The sequence below is a fragment of the Marmota marmota genome, unplaced genomic scaffold (assembly GCF_001458135.2).
Source record: "Marmota marmota marmota unplaced genomic scaffold, marMar, whole genome shotgun sequence".
Lineage (NCBI taxonomy): Eukaryota > Metazoa > Chordata > Mammalia > Rodentia > Sciuridae > Marmota > Marmota marmota.
This window is the reverse complement of record NW_025999853.1, coordinates 3,925,364-3,942,202: the sequence shown is the minus strand read 5'-3', so window position 1 is coordinate 3,942,202 and position 16,839 is coordinate 3,925,364. Positions and strand designations below refer to the sequence as shown.

At 45.3% G+C, this 16,839-nt stretch overlaps 1 protein-coding gene across 10 annotated transcripts in view; it reads right to left on the bottom strand.

The window, feature by feature from the left end:
- The window catches only part of Large1 (LARGE xylosyl- and glucuronyltransferase 1), a 487,150-nt gene that overhangs the window by 265,861 nt on the left and 204,450 nt on the right, over positions 1 to 16,839 (bottom strand). The window lies entirely within an intron of this gene.

Below are 16,839 nucleotides of genomic sequence, written 5' to 3'. Positions count from 1 at the left end.
GCTCTAGAAGTTTCTAAATGCCTACTATCAAGCTCCATATGTATCTTGTTGCAAACCAGGAACAGTTTGGGGATGGTGATGGTTAATTTTATGTGCCAATTGACAGGGCTGTGGGTGGGGTGCCCAGATCTTTGGGTGCTTCAGTGAAGGTATTTTTGGATGAAATAAAAATTTATCTGAGTAGACTGAGAAACCCTTCTCCCATGTGGCTGGGCCTCACCCAATCAGCTGAAGGCCTCACTAGAACAAAAAGGCTGATCGTGCCCAAGGAGAACAGTCCTCCTGCCTGGCTGAAACAGTCCTTCTTCCTAGGTCTCCAGCTTCCCGGAATGTGGACTGGACTCACACCATTGCTCTCCTCCTTCTGAGGCCTTCAGGCTCAGAACACACAGGGGTCAGCCTGCATGGCCATGGAAACTCATTGCTTTTAACAAGCATTTGTGTAAACATGCGCGCGCGCGCGCGCGTGTGCACACACACACACACACACACACACCTATTGGTCCTGCTTCTCTGGAGAACCTGATTCAGAGACACAACTGTCTGTGGTGCAGACCTTGCACCGTGGCAATGCCTGATACCCAGTCACTTTATCCCAGGGCCTGGTGCCATTCCTGTACTTAATGTCTGAAGAAGGGAATCATGGGAAGAACTGAAACCTAGACCTTAAAAATGGCATGAAAAGTATGACACGTTTTTACCTCTCAGTTATTTAAAGGGACATCTCGGTGCAATATTAAGAGCCAGGGGAGAGGAAGAGACAATCAGGAAAGCAGGCAAGTCCCCGACAGCATTCAGAACAAGAAAGGCTAGTCTCAGTTGTGGTTCTTCCATCTACTCAGGAAGAACCTTGGCCTAAGCTTTCACTTTCCAGGGACTCGGTGTCTCCATAGGTAACATGAGGTACCTGGGGTGTGACTTTAGGTATGGTCACATTACCCAGCATCAGGCTCAAGTTTCTTTCTCTACCCTTTCTCCAGCCTCACCCACATAACCCCGGGAGCAGATGAGTGCAGGCAACAGTAGGGCAGGTCCCTTGGCCTTGGCTTCCCTGTCCCCTCTTCCCCAGGCTTCTATTTGGTAGATATACACACGCATACACGTGGCACATCTTGCGATCCAATAACATGTATCATGTGTTGTTCCACAGTCCAGCCCACTTTGAGTTGAAAATGTCAAACAAGACATTATTCAAAACCTCAGTTGACAACATCTTTCTCCTCCTTCTAGAACTTCTTGACAAACACGAGTTTATGGCAGAATTTCAATCTCTGAAGCCACCTGAGATGAATGTTCTGAATTAAGAATCAAAACAGCTAAGATTCGGGGCGGAGAAGGTAAATTGAAAATCAACAGCCATGCACTACCGTGACAGAGATTAGGGAGTTGACATCCGAAATGTCCTAAGTAATTATCTCAATCAATTTGTGTGTGTTGACCCCCTCTGAATCTCTCTAGAGAGCTAGTTAGTGTTCAGCACTGTGTGGGATCCACCATTTGCAAGTGGATAGTATTATGGGGTTCATTCAAGGAGGCATCGGCTAGACTTGGATAGACTTAATACCCAGGGGTCTTGGGTCCTTTGTGCTGAGCCAACCAGACCTCTCTAGTGGAGGAAGCCAGAATCCCACACTCACGGGCAAACTCCAAGAGAGCTGTCCTCCTGCATCATTCTGTGGGTGATAAAGACACTACATCCCTAACCTTTATATGGCAAAATCTCCCTACGTACAATCTGTCAGTGAGTCCTGCCAATTCTCCCTTCCTGATGCTCAAAGCATTTGCTCTTCTCATTTTATTTCAAACATTTCATTCCCATGCCAAGCCTCACACAGGGGTTGTCAAACTTTTTCCTGTAAATACCCAGTGAAAAAGTATGTTTTACTTCTTGTGCTGCAGGCTACATCATCCTTCTCACAAGAACTCCACCACGGTGGGCTGAAAGCAACCACAGAAATACCTAAAAAACAGGCTTGGCTGTTTTGCAATAAAACTTTATTTATAAAAACAAGTAGTGGGCCAGATTTGGACAGAGTGTGTGGTCCCAGTTGGTGGGACCTAAAGTTTCACATTTGTCTTAGAACATGACTCTGGTCTCCTTGATTAGCCATCCCTGCTCCAATCTCCCCTGTCCCAATCAGCCTCACTCACAGGTGAGATAATGTTCTGCAATCCTGGTTTTACCACATTTGCAGCTTGAGAATACACAGAAGCGACCCCATTTACTTCAAGTCAACAGACACTTGGTCTGTTCCTATTGAGTACATGCCCAGTCCTCATTTTAATTCATGCAGCACTATAACAAGGTGGTTGTTTTAAGTACTCCTATTGGTCTAATGAAAAACAGAGAGAGAGAAGGGGTTTGGGGGAGACAGAGACAGAGAAATGGAAACACAATTTAACTTGGTTATGTCATCCCAGCAGCAAACAGCAGCCAGAAAGTCTCGGACCCAGGCTCCTTGGCTCCACATCAATGGCTCTTTCCGTATCAAACTAGAAAATCTATTCATCACCCCTCTCCAAAAGAGTCCAGTTGAATTTATGGTGGTGGTCCTTCGTGCCTTGTTTGCAAGGACTCGACCCAGCCCCAGTAGCCTGAAAGCAACCACAAAAATACCTAACAGATGGACATGGCTAATTCCTTCAGCCAGGGATTCTCAATCCTGACTACCTTGCAATTGCATGGGAAACTTAAAAAATACTGACATGCACAGGTCCTGCCCCAGATAAGTGATCCCAAAATCTCGGAGGAGGGGGTCTAATTATCAGCATTTTTTAAAGCAGCTACTGCTATAAGATTCTCCTGTGTGATCGAGCCTGAAAAACACAAGTGTGGCAAATCTGCAGAGTTTCCAGCTTAGATGCAAAGGAGGTCTGAACACTGACATACCAAACTACTGTGCTGCGCTCACCCTGGGTCCCAGTTCCTTTGCCACACCTTCTTAGAGCAGTTACCTTCTGAGAGCAGCTACCAGCTAGCTGTGTGGCCCAGGACCTTCCGGATTTCCCAGTATCCTAGTTCCTCCAGGTTTAGGGACTTTTTGCTCCGACTCCAGCACCTCCCAATCTTCCTCTTTCCTGGATGAGCATCTCTTTCAAAAGAAAGGCTCTACTCCTCCAGGTGTCTGACCATCCAGTGGCCCCTGGTCCCAAGCTCCCTCCCTTGACCAGCCATTGGTCACTACATTCCACTGTATTTTCCAATTTCCAATTGCCCCTGAAGCTGTGTTTATGAACTATTTTGTATTTTCAGTGCAATACCCTCCTTTAATTAACATAAAAATTTCGCACCCTTTGCCAATGCCAATTAGACACTTCAAAATCTATTAAGTATCACAGCCTAAGTCATTTTAAAGAAGTTTAGAAAACTCACTTTGATCTTAAAAAGTTTCACATTTAATGTCTTTCTTTCTTTCTTTTTTTTTTTTTTTTAAATGTGATCAATGGCTGTCCACAGGAATGTTCCGGCATGTCACCAGCTATTACGTTCTCAACAGTTTATAAGTCAGAACAAGACACAGGTCTAGACTGAGCCATTCTCTCAAGTTCCAGTCATGTGGCCTCAGATTTGCTGTGGGAGGGAAATGTCAAGGATGAAGACAGACACTGTTGTGGGGTGAACAGGGAATGTTTCACCCAAAGATTCCCTGAAGCCATTTTCTGGAAGTTATCTTTGGCAACCAAAGTGAACTTCAGTTCCAGCAAGGGCCTTGGAGACCTTTTGGCAAGGACAGAATGGCTCTAAAAAAAAAAAAAAAAAGAGTTCCTCTCAAGGTTCCAAAAAGAATTTGCAATCCAGACTGAAGCCTGGATTCATTTCACTGTGATGGCTGGGATTTTTTTTTCCTCTGTGAAATTATTTTCAAGAACCTTTTCTCTTATAAAGAGCTTCATTAAGTGGGGAAAATGAAGACATTTTTAGCACAAATTTGCTGTGTTCATAGCTGGGTTTCAGTTACAAATGCTTAAAGTGTGTCCTAATGAGCAATGATGTCAGTTTTGCCCCTGAAACTTCTGGTTCAAAGAGTCCAAAGCTTTAAATTTTTTTTATCCAATATGCTAAGTTCTGGAAGTCCGAGACAGTTGTTCTTTGAACTTCTTCTCACAGTGAGGCAAGCAGAAGTCTTTCAGTTTCTGAACCTGTTTTTAAGTCTAAATGATCTTTCTTATGGATGTCTAAGGAGTGTGAAGTAACGGACTTTCTGTTAGCTATATTAGTACTCAGATCACTGCCAAACAAGGCCAAGACGGGGGAATGCAGCGCTCTGGTTCTCCTGGGACAGCTGTGTCAGGACTTCCTTAGGCAGCAGGTGGTTTGGGAAACAGTTATTGGGAGGTAGGGAGAAGGGGGCAGCCTGGAAGCAGGAAGCAGCCATTCATCCCCAATCCCAAAGACCGACCAGGGAGTAGATCATAAATTCACATTCCCATCATCTCTGGTTGCCCTCCGCCTCCAATGAGCCCATTTATGTCCATCCCTTGTGACCCAGCCTCACAGACTCCTCCAGCATGAGCAGTGGTCACCAAGGCTTGGGTGAGGAAACAGCTTTCTCCAGCCACAGGGTTTTTGTTTGTTTGCTTTAATATTTTTAGTTGTAGATGGACACTATACCTTTTTTTCCTTTTGTTTTAAATATTTTTTTAGACATCGATGGGCCTTTATTTTATTCATTTATTTATATGCGGTGCTGAGGATTGAATGCAGTGCCTCACACACACTAGGAGAGTGCTCTACCACTGAGCCACCACCCCAGCCTTGACACAATACCTTTTTGAGCGCTGTTTCATATATATGCAAAAATCGGACACAGTTCCTTTAGTGAACAGGTCATCAAAAAATAAATACTAAACAAGACTTTCGCAAAGTGTCCAAGTGTGATGTTAGGCATCCTCACCTGAGTGGTCAGCATGGTGCAGGACTACAGATATAGACACAGACATAGTTTAGACTTTCTGCTACATTTTCTTTGGAGCAGCATTGAATAGGAAAGATTTCATAAGCATTTTTCTACTAATTTTTAAGTCTCTGCAATAAATGTGTTATTTTCTATGAAATATTCATTTTAAAATCACAATACTATGTTCCAAGAGAGGCAAATCAGATGTGCTGCAGAGAGTCATATTTTACAATAAAAATGTATAATAGGGTTTGGGGGGTTTCTTTTTTTTTTTATTTTGTAGCTAAAATCTTGCACAAATTAAGATAGCCACATGGGCTGATGCTTGAGGCAGGTTTTACTTACTTACTTATTTGTTTATTTATTGTTGCAGTACTAGGGATTGGATCCAGGGATACTCTACCACTGAGCTGTATGTATCCCCAGATCTTTTTATTTTTCTTCATTTTAATTTTGGGTAAGTTCTCCCTAAGTTGCTGAGGCTGGTCTTAAACTTCTGATCTTCCTGTCTCAGCCTCCAGAGTTGCTGGGATGATAGGTGAGAACCACCACACCCGGCCATGGTTTTCAATTTTATTTGCCATTAATCAAAGTGCCCCTGAAACAGTCTGTGGTCCTTCTAGGAGTTTAGGTTTTTGTGAGGGCTGATTTTATGTGTTCCATCTTCCTGGGGCCCTCTGCCACGTTGTATCTCCTCTACAGTCAAATGGCTTTTAGACAAGGTCACACAAACTCCCATTTCTTTCTTGGCCTTCTGTGGACGCCATGTTTGCAGGACACCTTTCACCAGGAGGGTCCGACTGTGACCTGCAGTGTTCACTATGGGGTTAGCCCCTGAGATACTCAAAGAAAGGGGCTGGCCATGAGACTGACAGAAAGAGCCAGTTGTCAAAGACAACGAGGGCTCTTTATGGGCATTTCTTGCCATTAGCAATGGAGAGGCCTGTGTAGCTGCAACACATGTATTCATACCCATTTCAAAAAGAAACGGAAACAAGCATTTTGGTAAATGTGTCCCATTCCTTCCATAGCATCCTCCTGCTCCAGACTACCCTGTCCCCTAAATCAATGTCATCATGCCTAGCTCAATTGTGAATTAACAACAAGGGAAAACAAGCAAAAGCCTGCAGGGACATGTCCTTGCCTCTGTAAATGACTGTCCTCCTTTTTCAAGTCTTCATTCCCTCCTCACAGTCCCCAGCCCTTTATCAGTCTGACTTACATTAAGCTCTTTTCCAATTCCCACAAGTATCTACATTGGAAATAAAAAGAGAAAGAAGGGGAATTAAAAAAAAATCCTCCCCCACAAATCCAAACTACCCCTTAGGAAGAAATAAGAAATGAAGAATGTGGTTTTACTAGAATAGACTTCAGGGGAAAGAGGATAGAAGATTTTATCAGGAGTTCAGTTCCACAAAAACAATGCTTTATCAGGATGGGCACTTGGCAAAGATAACACATTACCCAGAGCAAGATAGATGTTTGGGTAAAATGCTGTGCTAATACCTATTAAGCTCAAAACTTGCCATCTCCACTTTCAACAGATTGTTATTTTCTTCCAAGTCCTACTTTGGGGATTTTTTTTTTTTTTTTTTATGACTTTGCTTTCAAAAGTCTTACAAAAGCAAGAATCAACTAAGGGGCCTTGACTCAGCTCAGCTGTGAGGTGAAGCTGGGTCTCCTCTGGAAGTGAGAGGAGCCCTGGGCTTAGGTGGGGAAGCTCTGCCAGACACAGGGCACCAGAGAGAAGCCTTTGATGGTGAAACCTCCGGTACAGGATCTCAATTCTGGTCCCAGAGAGAAGAGGCCTTGCAGGGCAGAGACTCACCTGAGCACAGAGACAGGGTGGGAATGTGAATGAATGGGTAGATTTGCAAAAGGACGTCCTGGCTCAAAACCCCCTGGACTTCTTGGAATTGCTGGGGAAATCCCTGGCACTTCATGATTCTGTCTTCAGGCTCTGAAGAGACCTGGGGGAACCAAGGACCTTCACCATTAAGGTCTTCTGGAGCTTATGCCCATACAAGCCCCACACTAACTCCCTGCCAGCTGGAATGAGCATTGAGTATCTGAGCTATTTCCTTTGTAGTTTGGCCACTTGGTGAACTACCAGTGCCAATACCAGCTCAAGAATTGCTCCTAGGAATTCTTTCCCAACCTGCCCAGAGTGAGGGGGCTCCTGCATTCCTCTGGATTTCCACAGTCCAGGTTAAGGTGGTGGCTCTTACTACATATGCAATGGCTATTTCTGGAGCTTGCCACACATGGTGACTATCTCCTCAACACATATTAACTGGACATCTGTTGATGAAGCCAGATTTAAAGTTAGGTAGTCAGTGTAGTTAGGTAAATCGGGTCTAATAACGAGTGAAATCTAAAATGGAGGCCATACAGAGAATGACTCAGGGAAAACACAGGACAACTCATGGAATGTTAATGAAGTCCTGAAAAGGCCCTAGGCCAAAGTCCACCTCAAAGAAATGTTAATGAACAGCCCCCAGCAAAAAGGTGCTGACTCAGAAGTCCTTCCTGACCAGATTACTTCTTTGGCCCACCTGTGTCCCACCCCTCGGGCCTTCCCACCTACATTCCAACACCAAAACTATAAAAAGGGGAAACAACTGCACTTCCACGGATTCCACCTCTTGGGTCCCCTTCTTCCTCCGGGAGAAGTCTTTTCTGCTGTCCTTTAATAAACTTCTAATTTCTACTCTGACCTTGCCTCAGCGTGCTTCTTTGGTGTTATTCTTCAACATTGGGGAAGCAAGGACTCATCACCGGTCAACAGCGGTAACGTTGGGTGTTCACTGCACCAGTGAAGGCCATGACCATGTTCAGCAAATGGTATCACTGTGTACTGAAAGAATTCCCCACGCAAAGACACTTCGCCGGGAGAATTCCAATTTTATTGCAAAAAGCAGTGTGCTTATATAGAACTAAGGGGAGATGGTAGGGCTTAGATAAATGGCAGGCAACCCGTTTATTGGCAAGTTCTTTCAGATATCAGCTCCAGAGCCCAGGAATTAGTTCTCATTGGGGCTAAGGTTCCCCGCCAGCGAGATTTGAAATTGGCGCCGGCGGGAGAGTTCACACGGGAGGGAACTTTTCGTTCCACTGCAGAAAAGAAGAAGGTAGGAAGAAGAGGTGCCATGTTGGGTTTTTTTTCCTGGGGTATGGCTGCCGTTTATACTTTTCCCAACATGTACAGGTCAAAGACATGGGCTCGCTTTTGAATTCCTTTTCTCATGTCTTAAATGCAGTGTATTAGGAATTTATTGAATGGTGGCCCAACCTTCAAAGTATACCCTGAATACAAACACTTTCCACCACTACCACCCCACTTCTAGCTTGACCACTTCTTACCCAGAATCACCCAACAGTGACCTGATGTGTCACTGGGCTTCAGATCTACTTGCCATGCACAGCCTGATGATATCTAACAGTGGTTATCACATCACATCACATCACACCACACCACTTTCCTGCCTAGGCCTCCCCTCCTAGGGCTGTCCATCAAACTGAAAGCAAAATCCAAATACCTCAGAGTAGCTTATGAGGTACCACCCTAGGCCTCTAAATAGCTCCTTCCAGGAAAAGAAGTTTGCAGCCCCATGTAACCAAGTGGGCATCACAAGACAGACAGGAAGCAGAAGAGCATCAAGCAGAATCAGGACAGTAAGGAGCTTCTTATAAAATGATGAACACCAAAAGAACCTCCACAAAACATACCATAGCCCACTGAACTCTACCCAGGCTCAGTCAGAAGCAGGGAGCTGACAACAGGACCTGGTACTCTATGAGATGTCCCACAGGGGAGCATAGATGCAGAGGATGAAAAGGAGAAGACTTAAGGATACAAGTGCCTGACATCTTGATTGGGCTATCCTGGGCACCCTGCCTGGGAGTCCCACTGTGTCCTTTTAAGAAGACTCCATCCTGGCCTTAGTGGTTTTGCAGAAGGAAGCTGAGTAAAAGAGACCATCATTTCTGGAGCTGTATGCAGTCTTGCTCCTGCAAAGAGACATGGATCACTTGTGCCTTCTGTGGTCCACAAAAGAGAAAGGAGGCGGGGCAGGGGGGAGAGGCACAGGAGAAAATCAGAGGGGTCAGGGAGACCCAGCTGCCAGATTCTGGCCAGACAGAAGAAGTACAGAATTGGGGGGGCGGGGGGTGGAACCAGAAATCCTTATCTGCAATCACTGCAGTCTCCAGGGGGGCCTGCAAATGGTTAACTCAGTTTTACTCCCCCTGAGTAGCTTCAGCTGCTCATCAATAGAATCTCCAGCTGATAATTATTAAGTGAAACTTGGGGCTTGCATTTGCATATGTAAAGCCCACTTCCCTCCAAAGCCACAATGGGAGGGAGAATGCACTTCCTGATTGTACAGAACTGGGGAGGTTTGGGTGGGGTGGGGCTCCAGCCTGATTTGCATGTGCTTCTTCATGCTAATCAAGCCAGATATTCAGCTGAAATAAACCCCACATCCCAAAATATGCCATTTGTCAAAATCCAGAGCTCACATAAGAGACCTCTCTCCAGATCTGATAAACATCCATAAGGGTTATGATTACCTAGCCTGGCGCCATGTTGGGCACAAACACGCACACACACCTGCCTACACACACACCTGGCGTGTTTCACTGCCTGATGGAATAGCTATGGGTTGCTCCAGAAAGACGCCTGCTAACCCCTCACATATTCCTCACCCTTTTTAATCTTTGCACCTGTCAATGAAGATGCTTCAGTCCCAAAGAACAAGTGAGAAAGACACACCAAGAGCATTCAGTTCCAAGTATCTGATGACCTGTCTCTGTTTTGACATTTATCTTGGCTAGTGAACAGCAAAGGCTCTGAACAGCCTGTCTCTCTTCCTTGCATGGGAAAGGATGCCATGGCAGAGAAAAACCTTCATTTCCGGGAGGATCAGGAGGATACTGTCCTCAACATGGCTAGAAAAATCAGACTAGACCAACGTCAGAGGCAGGCCCTTCAGGCTAAGGGTGATAAGAAAGCCTCAAAGCGGTGTCTAAAATTAAGCCCATGACATGCTGAAGACAGAAACAGACAATAAAATGAAATAATAATTTAAATTGTGAAAGCTGGGTCTCTTTATCCTTGGCCGAGTATTTGATTCTCCCTGTGCCTCCTGGTGCTCACAGGTAAAAGGGGGCAAAAAAGAGCTCCCTTATACACTACACCAGGGTATGTGCAAGCTCTGCACACTTTATCCCAGTTGATAGCATCTGAACATGCATTCATTTGACAATCTTTTCATGTGGGCACAGGTCCCTTCTATAAGGATGTGCCAAAGGTCTAAAATTTGAAATCTCTTTCCTTGCATAAACCACAAAGAAATCGCCCAACATATTCAGCTTCAGTTTCTTTAAAGTGGAGAATAAACTCAAAAGACATTTTTGAACTAATCAGGGAACAGAATCCCTTTCGTATTTTTATCTCTTCCCCCATTTTTTTTTTTCAGTTGTCTTGCTTACATTTTCATTTGACAGCTGTTTTTAAGGCAATTTGCCTTTTGGCTGTTGTTCCAAAATATACAACTTGGTTTTTTATAGAAATGTTTCTTCCTGTACTCATATTTCACTGCTCTAAGTAATAATGAAATTATATTACTTAATTACATGGTAAAGATATAGCACACCAGGCGTGGAGAGTATACTAAAATGTCTTTTGCTGAGCACACAATTTCACTGGATGGATCGGCAATACCAACTGGCACTAGAAAGCAGACTATGAGTTGGGATATCCCACCAACTGAACAGTACTTTGACAGAGGTACGGAAGTGTCCCTGCTTATTGCATGTGGTTGGTTGGTTGGTTGTTTGGGGTACCAGGGATTAAACCCAGAGTCACTTTAACACTGAGCTACATCCCTGGCCATTTTTATTTTTTGTTTTGAGACAGGGTCTTGCTAAGTTGCTGATCGTCTCACTAAGTTGCAGAGGTTAGTCTTGAACTTGAAATCCCCCTGCCTCAGCCTCCTGAGTAGCTGGGATTATTGTGTTCTCAAGGGGAGGGGAGTTAAGAATCTTCTACTGAGCACATCCCCCCCTGGTATTATTGGCACAAATGAGATAATGCACAGGAGGCACTGAGCTTCCCAAATTAGGGATGAATTAAGGACTTGGCAAAAGTTGTTATGAGTGTTTATCTTTCTGGATTGTTCAAGACATTTTTTGTGTAAACCCTGCGTCCTGGTTATGAAATATGTGCCCCTGTGCAAAAGTAATACCCTTTGCCTGGCAGAACATTACGAGATCATTCTGTAGCATGTGGAGCTAAGGAGTGATTGCACTAATCTCTCAGTCAGTTGGTGCAGAAAGAGAAGGGCCTGGGTTGTACCCACGTTATACAGGGCAAGTGAGGCCCAGAGACCCACAGGCACTTCCCTGAGGTCTTGGGAATATTGGGAGCAGAACCCCAAAGAATCAACCCCCATCCCCATGCTACTGCCTGTTCCTGAAACTGCTCCTAGGATGTTCTGTTGCTGCTAATCATCTTTCAAACTGGAGTAGTATATGTGGTTAACAGAGTGAAGGGATCCACAGGAACAGATCTTCCCTTGTGAACGAGTAGTCAAGAGAGAACAGGTTTGAAGCAGCTGCCAAGATCCTTCAGCAGACCTCTGTCCCTCCAAGTGAGACATTTCAGCCCACCTGCAGTCCTGGGGCCATAATCTACCTTACTGATGGCTTCCAGGTGCATACAGGTACAGCACAGGTGAACAGAGTCCCCTTGCAACACCTGAACTGTTGGGAGGCAGCTGCAAAAGGGTCCTCAGCTGTGTGGACCTTGAGTAAGTGACTTCACACCTCTGGGCCTCAATGAATTGGGAACAGACTTTTCTGCCTGTTTTACAAGAGCTGTGGGAAAGGCCTAGGTAAAATAGGAAACCTTACAAGAGTGGAACACGATGTTCTAAGTGAAGATTAGCAGGCCTTCATTGGGATTAAACTACTATTACTGTTACTATTAGCCAAAGTTCACATACCCCGTTATTTAATTCAGTAATAAAAACAGCCATCTGTGGTAGATTACGGCATTATCGTCTTCGTTATGAGGATAAAGCAAAACTGGAGCAAAGCAATCTCTACAGAGCTCAGAAAAGCCATTTGAGTTATTTTAGCCTGGTGGAGAACACGGTCACCCCTCTTCCTTGGCATCCATTATATCAGAAGGCTCCTGAGGTGACATTAGTCCCAGGAACAGACACCAGAAATACCCAGGACCACTCAGAGGACCTGAGTGGCCACCATCCACTAGCTGAGACCTGGAGAGACCTTTCCCACCGACTGTGGTATAAAACGCAGGTTCTGTTCCCTCTGAGCAGAGCTGCGCCACAGTCCCCAACCCTCTAACTCCTCTAGATTCAATCACTGCCACACAACTGTATATCCTCTCTCATGCTACAGTATGCTGGCAGTTTGAGCCATCAGGCAGCTTAATATATTTCCTCCAAAGGAAAGAACAAACACATCTGAAGGAAGTTATACCTGCAATTTCTGAACCAAAGAGATATGCATATGGGTCAATGTCTCAGAACATGAATAAATGCAAAAGGATTGAATTGACCTCCATGGTTATTTGTGTTACAATCCATGGGGCATGGGGCCTATAACCAGTGAGGGCTGCTACATGTAGCCAAGGACAGATGAGGTCACAGGGCCCTAGATACATGTGTGTCTCTAGGGTCACTCTTTTACAAAAGATATCCTCCTACAAATACAAGGAGCCCTGTGCTCACCAACCTGACTGGTATTGCTGTTCAGATTTTTAGCAGTTGAGAGGCTCATTCAACAAGGTCCAGTAATAGTCATTCATCCATCTATTTGTGAAGCATTCACAATGTGACAGTCACTATACTCTACTTTTCCCTTAAAGAACCTAAGACCCAGTGGAGAAAAAGATAAGTAAACTGCAGTGCAAAGAGATAAGAGTAGGGTCTAAGACAATGTCTCAAAATAAAAAATGAAACAGGACTGGGGTGGTCAGTGGTAAAGCACCCTTGGGTTCAATCCCCAGTTCCCCCCCCCCCAAAAAGTGAAATAACAATAAATTTTTCTTTCAATATGTGTGAGTGTGTGTGTGTGTATGTGTGTGTGTGTATGTGTGTGTTTTCAAACAACTGAGGTCAGGGGACAAAAAAAAAAAGTCAGTGTAAATAATAAATAATCAGGTCCCATCAGGGAGATGGAGGCTGGTTCCAAAGGAGAGGAAATCAAATGCTAATACCTCCAGAGCCCTTCCCCCTCCTCATCCACCTGTTGCCAAGGTTACCTACCTACAGGGAATTGTTTCCTCCAATAAGTTGTTAATGAAGTTCCTCTGGGCAGCTCCTTTCCTGCCAGTTTGGGCAAACACTGAGAGACACCCCTGAAAGGCTTCTTTCCCACCTTTTGGTTGGTCCCTGATAAGGGGAGAAAGGAAGGCCTAAGAACATAGGAAATCTAAAATGTGTAAAAGGGGCAAGACACCCCACTCTTTCAGACATGCAGTTCTGGGACCCCTTCTCTGTGGAGAAGTCTATCTCTGTTCTATCCTTCAAATTAAACTTGTTTACTACACCTGCCTCGACATTTCTCTGGAGTTCAATCTTCACATCTGGGGACACGGAACTCGACCCTGATTGATTCTCATCACCGGCATCACAACCACTAAGGCGTCAGGACATAAAGATTTTATAAGTAGAAAGGTCAGGAATTCCATCTGGCCTCCAGGGTCCATAAAAATATTACTAAGATGTCAAGGGTACCAAGAAGTGAGAAAATGCAGGACCCTTGGCCGGAGACCAGAGGATGTAGTGTTTAGGGTGACACAAAACACGTTGATATGCGTGACCGAGAGGCGGGGACCAGGGAAAGAAAATGCTGGAAAGAGGTGAATCAGATGGAGAGAGCCAGAGCACAGTCAAGGATCTGGGCTTCACCCTGAGGCCAGCAGGAGCCATGGAGGGATTAAAGTCCCCTGCTGCAGGAAGAGCAGCATCACCTGACTTCCACTGCACCTTCTGCCATCTCAGAGCCCCTGGGTCTCCCAACCCCCCATGGATACCACACCGAGGTAGACGCAGGCCTTGTAAGATCTCTAGGGAATGGCCTGCGACTGCACCCAATCCTACAAACCCATGGAAAAGCACCGTAAAGTGTAAAATGCAAAATGCTCTACTTCATAAATTCCGGTCACCGTGATCCAGCATGGACATACGTGTCACGTTCCCACCAGTCATCCTACAGCCAGGATAGGCCCCACCTTCACCATGGCCCGGCAGGCTGCTCATGCCTCCTTTCCACATCATCGCCAAAGCTCCTTCCAGGCAGCGCTTTCTGGGCAAGCTCAGTCTTAAATCCTCAGAACCACTTTTGGAAATGAAGAGAGAGTGGTATCTCGCGACATCTGAACTATGTCGCCTCCTGATATGGGGGATTCACTCAGCGTGCAGGAATGACTTAGCTAATCCTTTCAGGCATTAAGACTTCTGAGAATACTGACCGGTCTTTTCTGTGTATATGCGACAATAATAAAAATTAAAAAGAAACCTGAAAACATAGTTCTTCAAGTATTTTATTTACATGAATATGTTTTCCCTGTAAATACGCTATGTTGAAGAGGAATTTCTTACTCAGCACAGAAAAGCTTTTATCCATCTACAGTTGCACTGATTCCATCATTCAATGTGGTTTAGTGGGCCCAATGTAACAGTCTTGAAGGACGGTGGAGCCTTACCAGGTAGAGCCCGATGGGAGGTGATGGGGCCATTGGGGTCACCACCCCTGGAAAAAATCAATGCACATCTTACGGGAGTTGATTTGGTGTCTTGGACTGGACTGGTTTCCATGAGAAAGGGTCACTATAAAGTGGGTTTGGTTATCTCAGCTGCCATCTTGCTTCCTCTCTTACCCTGTGACTCTCTCTCATTCCATCTGTCTCTGTCTCTGTGTGTGTGTCCTCTCATCCATGTTCTTTGTCATGTGCCAGCCTTCACCCTGTTGGAGAACTGCCTGTCCACCTTCAGATGAACAGCCATGAGCCCTCACCACAAACTAAGCTGAGGCTGGCACCATCCTCTTGAATTTCTCTGCCTCCAAGAAGTGAGCCAAAAGTAACCAGACTCAGGTATTTTGTTATAGCAACTGAAAGCAAACTAAGACATCACCTGATTTATCTGGTAGTTTCAAAAAAGTGAAAACAAAACAAAACAAAAACCAGCTGTGTATTAGATCACTGCAAATCATTACATCAGAAGAAGAGCTAAAAGGAGGAGAAATGTGCTCACTTGTATCTCAGGCTTGTTCTCTTTTATTGGACAGAAAACAATCAGGGGATCAGTCCTAAGATCTCTCCCTAAAATACCTACAGCTCCAAAAACTGCAGCAAGTAAAGTCAGGCCTTACATGAAGGGTTCACTCCATTCCTCACATGTCCCTGAGGAGTGGGTTTTCCTGGAGCAATACACAGGATAGCTTCTCTATGCCACTCTGTCTTCTCTAAGAAGAGGACTGGTACATCTGATTGGCAGGTCTGTGTCAAGGACCCAGGAAGGCTCAGCAGGCCCTGCTTTCCTATTCTTTCAGGTCTGTCTGCCTAGAGACAGCATGTCCCACATGCCCCAGGGAGAGGACATGGTCTCATTCAATATGCTGCTAAGTCTAATTTGGGTGAGGAAATACAGCTACCTGTTTGAGACACATTCTCCAAATGCTTTGAACATAAGTGTATTTTGATCTCTTTCTGCTCTGTCCCTGCATGTGTCTCTCAATCCGTTTCCCCTACAGCCATGGAAGAGAGGGATATTACATATTGATCCTAAAAATTTCAGTGGTAGAAAGAAGCTTAAGCACCAAGTCACTTAGTGGAGAAGTAATTTCCACAAATCACAGACCACGGGCTGTCTATGAGTATCTCTGGGACAGGCATCATGTGCAAGGTACTATGAGAGGTGACACCTGGGGACACCTGGTGAAGACAACAGTCAGCCTCTGCTTACATGCCATTCATAGTCCATCAGGAGGACCCTCAATTGTCAGGTCAAGGGTTTAGCTACAAGTGGGACGAGTATGGAGTCCCGGGAGAGATGTATTGAGATCTTCTGACTTAGTAAATGGCCCTACCAGGTGGGTCAGCCCGAGACAGGGGGACCATCCCTTACTACACAGCCTCCCGTGCTCCAAAACTGCACCCCAGCTAGTTCATTGCCAAGTCCCAGATATTTCACTCCCCTCCTCACCTCCCAGAGCAGATGGATCCTCTCCACCCCCACCAGCATTCCCACACTCCCAGCTCCAACCTGGTTTCCCCTCTACTGATCCAACTCTCCTTCATCTGATTTTTAATTTTTTTCCTTAATTGTGACAAAATACACATAAATGGTAAGCGTTGGTTAAGTGCACTTGGTGACATTAAGCACCTTCATGCTGTTGTACAGCCATCACCACCATCCACCTCCAGAAAACTAGGAACCCATTAAGCCACTCCCCAGCTCCTCTTCCCCAGCTCCTGGTGACCACTATTCCACATTCTGTCTCAACCTGCATCACCCTTGTCCCCAAGCCATTCTTGACGCAGTGGACCCTGTTCCAAATACCCATCTCACCATGGTGCCCTCCATGGGAAATACCTCGGTGGCTTGAATTTATCACAGAGACAAGACTTAGGGCCCAGGGCTTCCATAATCTCTGCCTGATTCAGTCCTATTCAGACTTCAGATAAGCAGATAAGGGACCATGGCCCTCAAACTCAGGGAACTCTTCCCCAATGTCCCCAACATGTCCCCTTTGTTGGTTAAGGGCAAACACAGAATGCCAAATCTCTTAGTGGAGGGTAAAAAGGGAGGGACACAATCTCCCTCAGACAGGAGGGCCAGCACCTAAAATCCCTGGGGAAAGGAATGTGATTCAAAAAACCGGAAAACAAATGAACAACAATGAC